This window comes from Saccopteryx leptura, chromosome 6 (assembly GCF_036850995.1).
Source record: "Saccopteryx leptura isolate mSacLep1 chromosome 6, mSacLep1_pri_phased_curated, whole genome shotgun sequence".
Classification (NCBI taxonomy): Eukaryota; Metazoa; Chordata; class Mammalia; order Chiroptera; family Emballonuridae; genus Saccopteryx; species Saccopteryx leptura.
The window spans coordinates 112,734,893-112,749,837 of record NC_089508.1 but is presented as its reverse complement, the minus strand read 5'-3'; the positions used below and the strand labels follow the sequence as shown (position 1 = coordinate 112,749,837).

At 37.3% G+C, this 14,945-nt stretch overlaps 1 protein-coding gene and 1 non-coding gene across 2 annotated transcripts in view; one reads left to right on the top strand and one right to left on the bottom strand.

The window, feature by feature from the left end:
- The window catches only part of MDGA2 (MAM domain containing glycosylphosphatidylinositol anchor 2), a 1,032,651-nt gene that overhangs the window by 1,003,039 nt on the left and 14,667 nt on the right, over window positions 1-14,945 (bottom strand). The window lies entirely within an intron of this gene.
- LOC136377929 (small nucleolar RNA SNORA28) lies at window positions 1,323-1,446 on the top strand. The gene has a single exon (XR_010746532.1). It is a non-coding gene; the product is annotated as a small nucleolar RNA SNORA28 (small nucleolar RNA).

Below are 14,945 nucleotides of genomic sequence, written 5' to 3'. Positions count from 1 at the left end.
GAGATCAGTGAAAGATTGATAAGCAGGGGCTATCCTCTGACAAGTTTTTATTTGTCATCATTAAGATTTAAACCTCTTGCAATACCATGTAGGCTGAACACTGTGATGACCCTACAAACTGATATGAATGAATTAGAAAGCTTTTGACATAAGACTTTATTACCATGTAACAATGTTAGCTAAGGTTCTAAGGTAACAGCACACAAAATGCCATCTCAGAAATATTTAAGTTTATTTACCAGTCCATTTGTCTATCCAACTTATAAGGAGAGGAGAGGAAAAAGACCAGAGGGGAGAGAGAAGAGAGAAAACAATCAGTACAATGTGTAGCTGAGAACAAGCTAGAAGACAAGGGCTACAGAGCGGTGGTAAAGGTCATAAGTTTAGCCACCTCATTCCAACTGTGACAGGAAAGCAGGAAAAAGTGTGACCTGGACAAAAATCAAGAGGGCACGGGCTCCTCTCCCAGCAGGAACTTATTCTCACAGATCTGGACTACTTTGTTTATGAACAGAGAGAATGGACTCTGGAGACAGAATGCCCAGGTTCAAATGTTGGGTTTGCTGTTTATTATCTCAGTGACCTTGGGGAGTTGCTAATTTCTCCCTACTCAGACACCCTCACCAGTAAAATGGGGGTTACTGTGGTACTTCTCTCACTGATTTTAAGAATTAAATGAATCAACATTCTCAAAGGCACTTCAAAAAAGGCCTGGTACATAATAAGCACAGTAGAGCTGTGTGTATTAAATAAACATGTATGCATTTTAAGGCAAGAAAATGAGGTCAAAACTACAACTTTCCAATAGATGAAAAATAGATAAGAACCTACATTCAGCAGCCATTCCAAAGGAGGGCTCGGAAAAAGCGTTAGCTCCCACTTTCTCTCCACCCACATTTGTCTGAGGAAAGAAATCAACTATCCTCAACCTCACACACACTGCCAGGCACACATAGCTTCATATCTGTATGACCAGCTGCCGCAGCCACAATCATAGCCACCTGGCCATCGCAGGTTTGCATTTAATCCGGACAGACAGTAAGGAAGCAACAGAGCCAAGAACTGGTGGTCCATTTTCCTTTATTCTAGACTCGTGCCAGCCAACAAGTAAAAAACACACAGGGCACCAAAACCCACTCTTTCTGGTTTTTTCCTAGAATCAAAGGCCCTCACCAGTCTTATTCACCTCTGCTCCCCATCTCCTTCTCCTGCACAAACTGGCTTCTCCTTCAGCACTCCGCCCTTTTGGCTGCTCCTCCACGTGCCCTCCCTGCCCTGCAACAAAATGGACTCCTCCTCTATAAAAAAGTAGTCTCTCTTGCAAGCAACACTCTGTGGCAGATGCAAAACTGTCTGACACAATTTGAGCTTGCTATACTAACAAAGTCTAACCTATTCGGGTACTCTCTCCTCCATGAGACAAACCTTTATATAGACTTAGACAATGTTCCAGGAAAAAAAAAAGAAAAAAGTAGTCTCTCTCTCCTAAAATGACCTCCTCGCTCCACTTTTTAAAACCTTTTGGTGCGAAAGCTTCTCCTCCAGCACACATTAGCATAACCAAGCCCCTTCCCAAGCAAGAAGGTAATCAACAGTCCCAGGTGTGCAGTGGCCATCTTTAACAATAAGAGTGAGAAAAAAACAGATAATACAGATTTTACAACTCATTTGCCCAACAATATCCTTCCCCAAAAAAGTGGTGATCCTAAACTCACATCATGTAGAAGTCTTAGAGCCCTCAATGCCACAATACAAAATATCTACTACACTATATCATAAACATTGTAATTTCCATACTCCAAACTCTGTTAACTAAAATAACTTTGTAAGTTTAACCTCTCCATAAGACTTCTATTGGGGATAATTATTTGCATATTCATATTACTGCTTAATAATTTTTACTTACTTCGTTATGAGTTCAAACTCAAGACAGACTGACTGAGTTCAAACTCAGTCAGCTATTATTAGTTTTAAAACTTTAACTAAACCTGTCTTTATCTCATTTCCTCATACATAAAACAAGGATAACGATGAGTGTATGTGTGTACATATTAAAGCATTTGGAATATTTCCTGGCAAACAGTATGTACTATGCAAGCTTTCACTATTATCATTATTGTTATTCAGATGAAGAACAATGACTATATTCCTTTCCTTTGCTGATGAGAAAGCATATAATACTCTTAAAGGAGTAACCAAATATATAGTGAATTCTGTATATGTTCCTTTATTTAAATTTTTTTAATCTATTGATTTTTAGAGAGAGAGAGAGGAAGGGAGAGAGAGAAACACTGACTTGTTCTTCCACTTATTTATACATTCACTGGTTTATTCTTGCATGTGCCCGACTGGGGATTGAGCCCACAACCTAGTGTACTGTAGATAATACTCTAAGCAACTGAGCTACCCAGCCAGGGCCAATGTTCCTTTATTTTAAATTCTGTTCATAAAACAAAAATAATGGGGAAGAAATTTTAAAGTACTACATTATACCATTTTAATGCAATGTCTATCAAACGTTAGAATGATATTTAATGAACAGACTGTTTTAGCATCTTTGGTACTTCTTGTCGATCATCATAAAAATGATGTGGAAATCACAAGCATTCATCATTTTTAGAAATGAATATGCAAATCACTGATTTCTCTAAGTTATAGGGAGGCTAATGATGTAAATGTGAAATGTCAATTTCTTCCCAATAATTCTGCAATATTCATCTCTTTAAAGTAGTTTAATATACAACAAAATAAAATCATAGTTATTAAAATAAAACCTTGCACCATTTTATCAATAGCCATTCAAAATATGAGAAAGCAAACAGGTACTAACTGGTAACATACTGATGGATGTCCTTAATTTTTCTTTGAAAGCTCTGTTGTTTAAATAAAAACATTAAGAAGTAACGATTTAACTGATAGCTTCTTCACACAATGATAACACTGGGGAACAATTATTTTTTCATTTTCTGTTACATGAGGTTATAGAACTGTTTCTATATATCTCTACATTTGCTGATTCCAAATCTGAAATCCGTTTTTTGGTGCATGCTCTAGTTTTTATGCAATTTTAATTTCTTTTTGTTACAGTTAATGGCATACATTGGTTTTTAAATTGGAGTTAAAGGGCAATAACTCTTGAATTGAATATAACCACAAGGCAATTAATGTTTTACAAACATCACTTTTAAATATGATAGTTGTAGATGTTTTTAAATGTAAAAAATTATTATCTGATAAAAACACCCTCTTATTTTGTTTTAAGATTGAACCATTATTTCTTTGAGTAGGCTTAAATGTAAGAATAGTCTTGACACCTTCTGTTATATATGTGGCTGTTACACACTTCAACGTCAAAGGTGCAATATTTCATCATTTGTGACACATGCATATATTGCCTATTTTCAAGTTCCCCTTGGCGATCAAGACAAGAATTGGGCTCCTCATATTGTGTGTCATAGTTGTGAGGAAATGCTTTGTGACTGGACAAAAGGAAAACGCAAAGGAATGCCTTTTGGTATTCCTATGATTTGACGTGAACCTAAGAACCACAGCAGTGACTGTTATTTCTGTCTGATCCATACAAAGGGCATCGGCAGGGAAAACGGCATATGATCACATATCCTAATATTCCTTCAGCAATACGACCTATCCCACACTCTGAGACACTCCTGGTTCCAATTTTCAATGGACGAAGAAAGTGAACATGGTGATCAAGTGTATTTTGATAAGATGCATGAGGAAATGGTTGTAGAATCTGAAGGGTCTTCTTCTGATGCCAAGCAGTCATTAACCTCTCAGCAGTTTAGCCATCTAGAATTGAATGACTTAGAAAGAGATTTGGGCCTATCAAAGAAAGTAGCTGAGTTATTAGCCTCCAGGCTTCAAGAAAAGAATGTACTTCACCGGTCAGCTAAAGTAACCCATTTCAGGAAGCACGAACAAATTTTAGTGGACTTTTTTTCCCGAAGACATACTTTGTTTACTGTCATGATATCAGTAGTCTTCTCAGCCAGCTAGGTGTTACCACTTACAGTCCAACAGAATGGCAGCTATTTCTTTTGTTTTGTTTTGTTTTTTGTTTTTTGTATTTTTCTGAAGCTGGAAACGGGGAGAGACAGTCAGACAGACTTCCACATGCGCCCGACCGGGATCCACCTGGCACGTCCACCAGGGACGACGGTCTGCCCACCAGGGGGCGACGCTCTGCCCCTCCGGGGCGTCGCTCTGCCGCGACCAGAGCCACTCTAGTGCCTGGGGAAGAGGCCAAGGAGCCGTCCCCAGCGCCCGGGCCATCTTTGCTCCAATGGAGCCTTGGCTGCGGGAGGGGAAGAGAGAGACAGAGAGGAAGGGGGGGGGGGGTGGAGAAGCAAATGGGCGCTTCTCCTATGTGCCCTGGCCGGGAATCGAACCGGCCCCCCCCCCCCCCGCACGCCAGGCCAACGCTCTACCGCTCAGCCAACCGGCCAGGGCCATGGCGGCTATTTCTTGACAGCTCTAAATGGAGTCTGAAATGTGTTCTCCTACACAATGGTAATGTTTATGCAGCAGTTCCACTTGGTTATTCAACTCATCTGTGAAATTATGATGACATAAAAATTGTCCTCGACTTACTGAAAGTATGAGGAGCATAACTGGATCATTTGTGTGGATCTTAAAATGGTAAATTTCCTGCTAGGACAACAGAGAGGTTTCATGAAGTATCCTTGCTTTCTGTGTTTGTGGGACAGCAGAGCTCGGGAGAAACAGTGGACACAGAAGGAGTGGCTGAAACGTGAAGTTCTGGAAGTAGGGATGCAAAATATTGTAAATGAACCTGTAGTTAATCGAGACAGGATCATTTTCCCCCACTTCACATCAAACTTGGCTTAATAAAGCAGTTTGTTCAGGCTTTGAATAGAGAAAGTGAATGCTTTCAACATATTATTTCTGCTTTTCCTGCCTTGTCTTTCGAGAAGATAAAAGCAGGTGTATTCGATAGACCTCAAATTCGAGATGAAGAATTTGCCAGGAAGATGAATAAGGAGGAGAAAGCAGCATGGCAGTCTTTTGTGGCAGTTACAAAGAACTTCCTTGGCAACAAAAAAGCAGAAAACTATGAACTTCTGGTTCAAAGGATGCTGTTGGCTTTCCGCAACATTGGATGTAACATGAGCATTAAGATTCACTTCCTGAACAGTCACCTTGATAAGTTTCCCGAAAATCTTGGAGCTATTAGTGATAAGCAGACTACTGCTGGAGCATCAAATGAGATTGTTCTCAACAAGTACACAAACGCAAGAGCTACAAACGCAAATTTTTGCCTGAATAGAATTTAAATAAGTTTTGTGCATATTTTATGATTAAAATAAGTGTTTTATTATGTTCTATTTCAAAATTATAGACAAATTCTGATGCAATCATATCTTTTAGTGTATTAGTGTACTTACTGCATTATATAAATTATTACATTTTCACAAAGATGATGCCCAAGAAGACATTCTACTTCATTATGTAAACTAAATGTTGAAAATTTTACAATAAAATGAAAACCTAAAATCTTGAATTGCAAAAAAACTGTAGCTTACAGAGAAAAACTAATGTCAGATTTGAGATCAGCACGCTCGAGTTAGGAAAGAACAAGTGTTTTTGTGGATGCAACAAAACTTTTGTTCCCCGGTCTAATCTTTCCTTATTAGGATAACAAAAATGTATTAACAAAATGTGGGTAAAACAAAAATGTATTAACATTTTTGTTTTACCCACAAAGATAAACTTGGGGAGAACCAGTGCTAAAATGAAAATGGAATGATTTGGATTCTCTAATCTTTGTTTAAATGAAAGAGAAAAAAAATTTTTTTTGTGAGTGAAACTGATTAAATGAGTCTTTTTTTTCAAATGCAGTAATCTCTAAAAGCTGATTACCAGGCACTCTCTTTGTTGGGTATAATTTACATAGTGAAAGTGAGGAAATGAGCCACTAAAAGGTCATGCAGTGGATCATTCTGCAGGTGAGTTTTCTCACAGCTAATTTTAAATTACTTTATTAGAGCTTCTATACCCATGGGATTAGAATTATAATGGCATGTCTGGATATAAACACAATCATTTTAGTCTCTTTAGTATAGACTCTGGATGCAATAAACAGAATAATGCCCTCCCCCAAAGATGTCCACATTCTAATCCCTAAAATTAGTTACTGTTATCGTACATAGCAAAAGAAGCTTTTGCAGATGTGACTAAAGATCTTGAGATATAAGGACTATCCTAGATTCTCTTCAAACAGAGGAATCCCATGAGATCACAAGGTTTCTTATAACAGGCAGCACTGTCAGAGAAGATTTGGAGATACTACTATCCTGGCTTTGAAGGTGGTAAAAGAGGCCACGAGCGAAAGAATGCTGGTGGCCTCCAGAAGCTGCAAAAAGCAAGGCAGTACATTCTCTCTGCAGCCTCCAGAAAGATGCAGCCTGTACGCACACTGATTTTAACCCTTTAAGACCTATTTCATGCTGCTGGCCTCCAAAATTGTAAGATAAATCTGAGCTGCTTTAGGATACTAAGTTTATGGTAATTTGTAATAGCAGTAATAGGAAACTAATGCACTGTATTTACAAAAATAATGTAGCCTCCATCTTCCCACAATTCTTACAGCTGTATCTATATCTTTTTTCTATCTGCAAGAGTTTCTGAATGATATTTTTCTCCTGCTAGTGAAAATTCTAAACAGAAAAAAGAAAAACCCACCAAAAAACCTGCTTTCAAAGACGTAATTCAAGGTAGACATGTCTATTTTACAATCACAGAATTTTTTAAATCTAAAGCCAGCATAAAACAAAAACATCTGAAACTGATCAAAATTCCTAATCAAAATGTAACTGCCAACTGTTTCAAAATAAGTTAACACAAAAGAACAAATATTATCACATTGAACACAGAAACTTTTATTTCTGAAATGCACTCAATGCCCTACATCAAGATGTAAATATATACAATATACCAATAGCTTCTTTTTTAACTTGACTAACAAACTAGTTTTCTTAAATCAGACTTCAGAAATCTATACATTCATTTCCTTAAGCTTTTTAGGTATGTAAAACAAGCTTAGAGATGTATCTTTTTCTACTTTCCAGGTTTTCAGTTTAAATGTTTACACTTAAGCTGGAAGGAATAGCAAAGTGGGTGACAGTGAACGTGTCAGGGTTGAATTAGGTCTGAATCCATGGTCTGCCACAAACTACATAGTAGAAGGCGGATAAAAACAGTGCATTCCTCCTCACGGTGTGCCATTAACCATAAGTATAAAGTATTTGCCCTACCATGAATACATTTCAAGTTATTATATATTTTTATGCTTCAAATCCTTAGGATAATGTCTAGCACGTGCTCAACAAATATTAGGTGATAGCTTGATTTGTGGGGAGATTTGCATCACAGAGAAGTTGTATGCAAAATAAGATTGTTCACAAATCTAAAATTCGAAGCTTATATTTACATTTACATTCACTAGTTTATATATAATACACAAATAATGCTCTTTATTTCCATGGGACCAAGTTTAACTTAATTATTGAAGAGCACTACTGCACTGTGGTTTATGTGAATATCTAAAAGATGGCTTACTAATAAAATACCTAGTCCTCTCATAAAATGTTTGGCTGCCAAATGCAAATATTGTTTGGATTAATCTCTGGTTCTAGTATTACATACAGTGTTCTAATATCTCCAAAGAATATATAAATGTTTTATCCATTTGCCAAAATCCATGCCGTTCATATGGTGGGAAGACTGAAAATACTCTAAAATGTTCATATTTTAAGTATATTTTGAGTCTGTATATACATTTTGAAGCCTCACCGTATAAAACCTATTTCAAAGGTTTATTAATTTCAGTGCATTAGATTCAACAATAATCAGTAATGTCTATGGCCAGTTTCAATTGATTATATGTATCATAGCATGGTTTGCATCTTTGTAATAGTCTTAGGAATGACTTTTCCTATAATAGTGCGTAATAACATCATATACAAGCTAGTAAGGTAAAGAAACAACTCAAGGCCTGGCTGGGTGGCTCACTTGGTTAAAGTGCCATCCTGATGTGCCACGGTGGTGGGTCTGACCCTCAGTCAGGGCACATGCAAGAATCAACCAACCACTGAATGCATATCTGGGTGGAACAACAAACTGATGTTTCCCTCTCTCTCTCTCTCTCTCTCTCTTTCTCTCCAATCAACAAAATAAAATATTTTCTTTAAAAATTCACAATTCTTTTAAATGTAATTCCACTTGACCATGTCACCTGGGGCCTGGATGACATCTGTGAGGAGCCACTGAGCCACTTCACCCACAGGTGTTGTAAGGCACCAAAAACTACAGAATTAATATTAATATTTTAAGAGGCTTGGAGAACATTTTATTAATTTGGGTTAAGGTGTGCAGAGAAATTGTGAGAATAGTCTCTGTACTGTGTGATTGGCATAACCAGGATGGTCCTTGGCATTGTATTGTAAATGCAAAGGGGAGGAAAACATGGATTCCCAGACATTCCACCACACCTGTAGGGAAAGGGGTGAATGGCTAGCCAGGTGTAGGGAGAGAAAAGCCAAAATAAACCTTTTCTTATAGCAATGAACCATTTGCGGGTATTTGTCCCCACGGAAACTACCTCTCCTATGTAAATGCATGTAGTTAACACATGTGACTCTAGACAGAGAGATAGCAGATGAACACTAGATAATATGGGAATGCCTTTTAATATGTAAAAAGATATCTTTCTGCCATTGTGTTGAATTGTAAATTTTGTTTTCTCCAAAATAATGTATGGCTTGCAAATTGAACGTGGTCCTATCATGTTAAAGGACATATGACTATAACCAATAGTGGCAAGGGGCTCCTAATTACAATTTTTGCTTCTGTACTTCCCACTTACAAAACTATAAAAACTAAATAGAACAAAGGGCCGGCGCGTGTGCTCCCTCAGACCACTGTTGGAGTTGCCACCACTTGGCCACGCTAGACAATAAAGCTTTGGTGTGTAATCTACGGACTTTGTTTGTGTCTTCAATGTTTTGGGTCCCTCCGGATTAGGCTTAACAATCTGGATGAGTGAAATCTAACTAGAGGGACAAACCTCAACCTTTTTTAAACACTGTGGACCAAATAATTTCCTTTTGTGGACAAAAAGGAGTCCCATTTACCCATTTTGACATTTATTTTACACTAGTCTATGCAATGGATTAATATTGGCTGAGAGGGTGGCTTGCCTCTTTTCTTCTACTACAAAATAAAGAAACTCAATACCTAAATGTCCTATATATAACTGCTCTAAAAGTTCCAGAATTTGAAAAATGAAATATATAATGAAACAAAATCAACTGCATATACATTGTGGCATCTTTGTCATGATTTTATTTTCTGTTCAACTCTATAAAGTAATTACGTATGCTTAACATACACATTCTTAAAGCCTACAACAAGCTATGACTCCCACTTCAAAGTGTGTCCTCAAACACCCACTCACATACACACCCACAACTTCAAGCGTGCTTCCCGTGCACCCTCCAGTTCTCTGCCCATGTTCTGATGTACTACGTTACAGTTCAGAGACAAGAAGACATACTGCGGAGCTGGACGTTTTCTCTTCCAATCTGGGCTTTGGCACTCATTAGCTACATCACTTTTCACAAATGATACAGTCTGTCTGAGATTCGGCTTCTTCCTCTGAACTTGAGGATGCTACTAAAGGAGCATTTTGAGAATGCATAAAATGAAGTTCCTATCACATAGTTCATTTTCAGCCACTGAGATTATTATGAGCATGACTTTTATTTCTTTGTCTCTTCAATGAGAGTGTATGTTAGGTGAGGACAAAGACCATTCTCATAATTCTTTGAATGTTTTCCTGAGTGTCTAGAAAGTGTACCACACTATGCACATAATGTCTAATAATGATGTGCTCAATGAACAATTGTAACCAAAAATAAATAGAGAGCAATTAAGTATTAAACATAAGACACTAGAATCCAAGGGCAAGAACAGCTCAACTTCAAAGAACGAGATATGAGTGGGCTGGTGTAGCCAAGCAAATGTCAGTGACAGGCAGGACACCAGAACAGGGGAATGAAGCATTTCTAGGCAGAACAAGACTGGATATATAAAAATCACACAATCTTTTCAGAATATATTTCAGGAGTAGATTTTAACCTAAATTAAGTAATTCCATAATAGGCTACTTAATATTCTAATTTCTCCATGTGTGCTAAGCACTTTATTAAATCATTTTAGACATCTCTTCTTTAGAAAGTAAACAGAAATGGAGAAAAGATAATGCATTTGTACCTAAAATTATATCAATAACAATTTAGTAGCTGAAGCCACTATGTTAACAATGATGATCTATCAATGTATTCTGACCACTTATTTAGAAATATCAATACATTAGAAAAAATTTAAATTAATTATATAAAATATTTGTATACTCATTTAATGATTTAATCATTATTTTCACAACCCTAGTGATTCATAGTTACTGAATTTTCACCAAAAAAAAACACCTATGGAGTAATTTCCTCTGAAGAGATGAAGAAGAGAATGATAACATCCCTGGAAAACTTCCCTACTGTCCTGTTATCCTGAGACCTGAATGACTACTTCTAGGAAAAAAGAGTTCATTCTTGGATATATCCATTCACACTCTAGTCCCAATAAAGTAACTGTTGTGTCAGGCAAACTGCAAAGTGCTCTATGTATATATAAATGGTGAGCAAGTGTGAGCCATCCCTGTCCTTCAGAGTCACCCAATTTAGTGGGGACACTATCCAACAAATCATTTCACAGATAAACAAAAATAGTAAACTGGGAGAAGCACTCAGAGATAAAATACACAGTTATGAGCTCAAAAACTGACTTCAATTTAAATCAAGGGGATGATCACCGAGGGCTACTCTATTTTTAATCTAAGAGTTCAGAAATTAGAATGAATTAGACAAAAAGGTCTGGGAGTAGGGAAGGGGAATGTGATAGTTAATTTTACATGTACTCCTGACTGGGTCATGGGTGCCCAGGTATTTGATTAAATGTTATTTTGAGTAGTTTTTGTGAAAATGTTTTTGGTTCAGTTTACCATCTAAATCAGTAAACTGAGTAACACAGATGACTAATGTTGGTAGGCCTTATCGGATCAGTGAAAGGCCTAAATAAGACAAGAGGCTGACCCTCCCCCCCAAAACAATCAACTCCTCCTACCTGACTGCCTATGAGCCTGGGCATTGTTTTTTCTCCTGCCTTCAGACTCAAACTAAAACAATGTCTGTTTCTGGATCTCAGACCTACTGGCCTCTAGGTCTGCTTTCCTAGGTCTCCAGCTTGCCCACTGCAGATCTTGGAACTTCTAAGTCTACATATTCACATGAACCAATTTCTTATAATAAATCTCATTACATATATGTATATATAATATAGTATTATGCATGTATAGCTATTTTATCTGTTTATCTGGAAAACCCTGACTAGAACAGAGGGGAAACTTTCAGAGTAAGAAATAAGCATTGCACAATGACTCTGAAGCAGGAAAGAGCTTCGAGTGTGTACGGGATGAAATACAAACAACTGTGTCTCTACCCAGTGCTTCTAGAGAGACTCAATCCGAGATGAAGCTGCAGACAGGGAAGGGGCAGAGACCGAATCTTGAATGTATAAAGATAGCAGGAGAATTTCAAGTTTATCTTCAGAGGAATGGGAAACCACTAAATGGTTTTAAAAGTAGAGAAGGGATATAATCCAATTTATACTTTAAAAAACTATGCAGGCTTGATGTATGGATGTGTGTATGGAGGGATATGGAGTAGGTGAAGGCCTTGTTCACACAGGAGGTGGGGAGACCAGTTAAAAACTACTACAACTATAGAGACAAAATATAAAAATGTCATAGACCAGGTTGTGGCAGTTATACACCTGAGACGTATTTTGCAGGACTGATCCATAATAAAGGTGCTGTACTGGTCCGAAGGGCGTAAAGGAGAAAGCGGGTCAAATATGACCTGCAGGTGGACAATATGAATAACTGTGACCTTCAAGGAGAAGGGGAAGGCTGAGGAGAAAGATTAAGGCAAATATTAAGAGTCCAGCTTGGGCATATTAATTTTGATATCTTAGAGCAATCTAAGTGGAAGTGTGAAAGAGACAGTTACATATATTAGTCTGGAGCTCAGACGGAGATCTGATAAGGGGTACAAGCTTGAAAGTCATCAGAGAGGGTACTTAAACTGCCTGAGGCAAGAGGGTGCGGCGTAAGCACACAGAGACAGACAAGGACAGAACCTGAGAGTCTCTGCTACTTAGTGATTAAGAAGAAGATGGGTGGTGGGTATGCAACATAATTGAACGACAAGATAACCTGGACTTGTTATCTTTGAATATATGTATCCTGATTTATTGATGTCACCCCATTAAAAAAATAAAATTATATATTAAAAAAAAAAAAAAAAAAAAAAAAAAAAAAAAAAGAAGATGAAAAACTAGCACAAGACACAGAGAAGTGTTATTATGAAGCAGATTTCTTTGTTAGAATGTATTATCTTCCAATATAAGGTATTATTGGAACACCTCAAACTTTTGGAATAAGAAAGGTCATATAAAGAAAACTTAAATATGGCCAATATATCTCATCTATTATTCCTGAGAACAAAAGATCCATATAGACATTATAAATTATTCACAGAGAAACCTTCTGAATACTCATAACATACACATAACAACTAATAAAAGTATCAGATGACAAATAGAAGTTCTTAAATTTTATATAACAAGACTAACTCCAATGGTGGAAAAGTCATAAAGTAATTTCCCTTTAACTGCAAATCTTATTTTATTCAATATCTATAAACATTTATGTCATTAAATAGAATCAGACTTTGATTCATGTGTAACAAACTTATAAAATATTATTAAAATTGTTTCAAGATTACATAATTATTTCTTAAGAAAAAATATCAGCAAACCAGGCTAATAGAGAGTGGGTAAGAAAATGTACCTCATATGCATCTGAAACTAGTAGAAAATAATACTGAATATAAACTATAATTGAAAAAAATATAGTACCTTATAATTCTTGAATAATTTTTAAAACTACAAAGATCTTTTCAGTACCCACTCTACAAACACATTTCTCAATCACTGAAAATAGAAACATAACATCTTTAATTTTTTTCAAAAAAGCAAAAAGTGAATAAAGACTACAACTCAGACTCAGACATCAGAATGTCCAAATCCCTAAAGATTTGGCATGTGTAGCCAAAAATCTTACCATACCACATGCAGTAACTTGGAAGTCTGAGCCAGGTTTAGCCTGAAGGAGGTACTGTCTGACAAACCATCTGTTCCCCATTTCCTTCCAACAACCAATTCATGGAGACCGGTGGGTATGACAGATATCCTGGCAGATCCTCAATTTCCAGTAAGACTCTTAAATGGACAAAAAAAAAATCTCATCCTTAGGAGATAATTACCAGTAAGGTCCCTTAAATACAAAATTCATTTTCTGTAGAACACAAACAAGACAGTAGCAACAAATCTCCAAAAAGAATAGATTTCTTTTATGATGGGAATACTCTGAGGGCCACAGTTCTTTGCTTAGATTTGCTGAGATCTACGACTGATATTGCTTGAACTTCCCATAATTTTATCTGTCTTCCCTAGATAAACTGGAATGACATACCAGGAGAAAGTGTATGCAATGACTTAGGTGTTCAAGAGCTTGGGTGAAATACTAATTATAAGTAGTACAGCACTAGATGGTTATTGCTGGAGATTACCCATGCATTTGAGAAAGACCATGGAGGGCTGACATCAATTTATTACTGTGATTGGCAGAATACTGGTCTCCTCCCCAAAAGATGCCCACATCCTAGTCCCTGTAATCTGTGAATATATTAGGCTGCACGAAAAAGATGAATTAAAGTTGCAGCTGTAATTAAGGTTGCTCATCAGCTGACCTTAAACTAGAGAATATCTTGCATTACCAGGTGGGCACACCATAATCATCAGGTCCTTGAAAGTGAAGAGGGCAACAGGAGAGAGCAGTTGGAGGAAGATGTGACAATGGGCAAAAAAGGCATCAAGAAATGCAATCTTATGAGCTTCCAGAGATGGAAAAATGGGCCAAGAACCAGTAGGCAGCCTCTAGAGCAGGGGTCAGGAACCTCTTAGGCTGAGAGAGTCATGAACGCCACATATTTTAAAATGTAATTCCATGAGAGCCATACAACGACCCGTGTATGTTACGCATTATCCAATAAAAATTTGGTGTTGTCCCGGAGGACAGCTGTGATTGGCTCCAGCCACCCGCAACCATGCATATGAGCAGTAGGAAATGAATGGATTGTAATACATGAGAATGTTTTATATTTTTAACATTATTTTTTTTTTATTAAAGATTTGTCTGAGAGCCAGATGCAGCCATCCAAAGAGCCACATCTGGTTCGCGAGCCATAGGTTCCCGACCCCTGCTCTAGAGGCTAAGAACAAGGAAACGGCTTCTCCCTTATAGCCTGCGGAAATTAACACAGCTTTGCTGACCCCTTGAGTGTAGCCTAGTAAGACCACGTCAAGCTTCTGACCTACAGGCCTGTATTGCTTTGAACCACTGTTTGTGGTCATTTGTTACAACAGCCATAAACTAATACAATCATCATTCAAGGTGAAGTGTGAAAACCAGGAAAGTCTCCCTGTCAGTAAACTAAAACATTTTAATCTCCTAGCAAACAGAAGGCAAGAATGAATGAATGAATGAATGAATGAATGAATGAAGTCCTGAGGGCCAGGTCCAGAATTCAAGTTCAAAGTTAGGCATTCCAGATACAGCTGAATTCATTTGAAAAGTCTGCTCCATCAAAGTAAGGAGCCAACTGGGGAAATGTGGCACCCTGGTGCTTTAGAAAATGATCATCTGGTCTCCCCTGGACTTTGTGTGC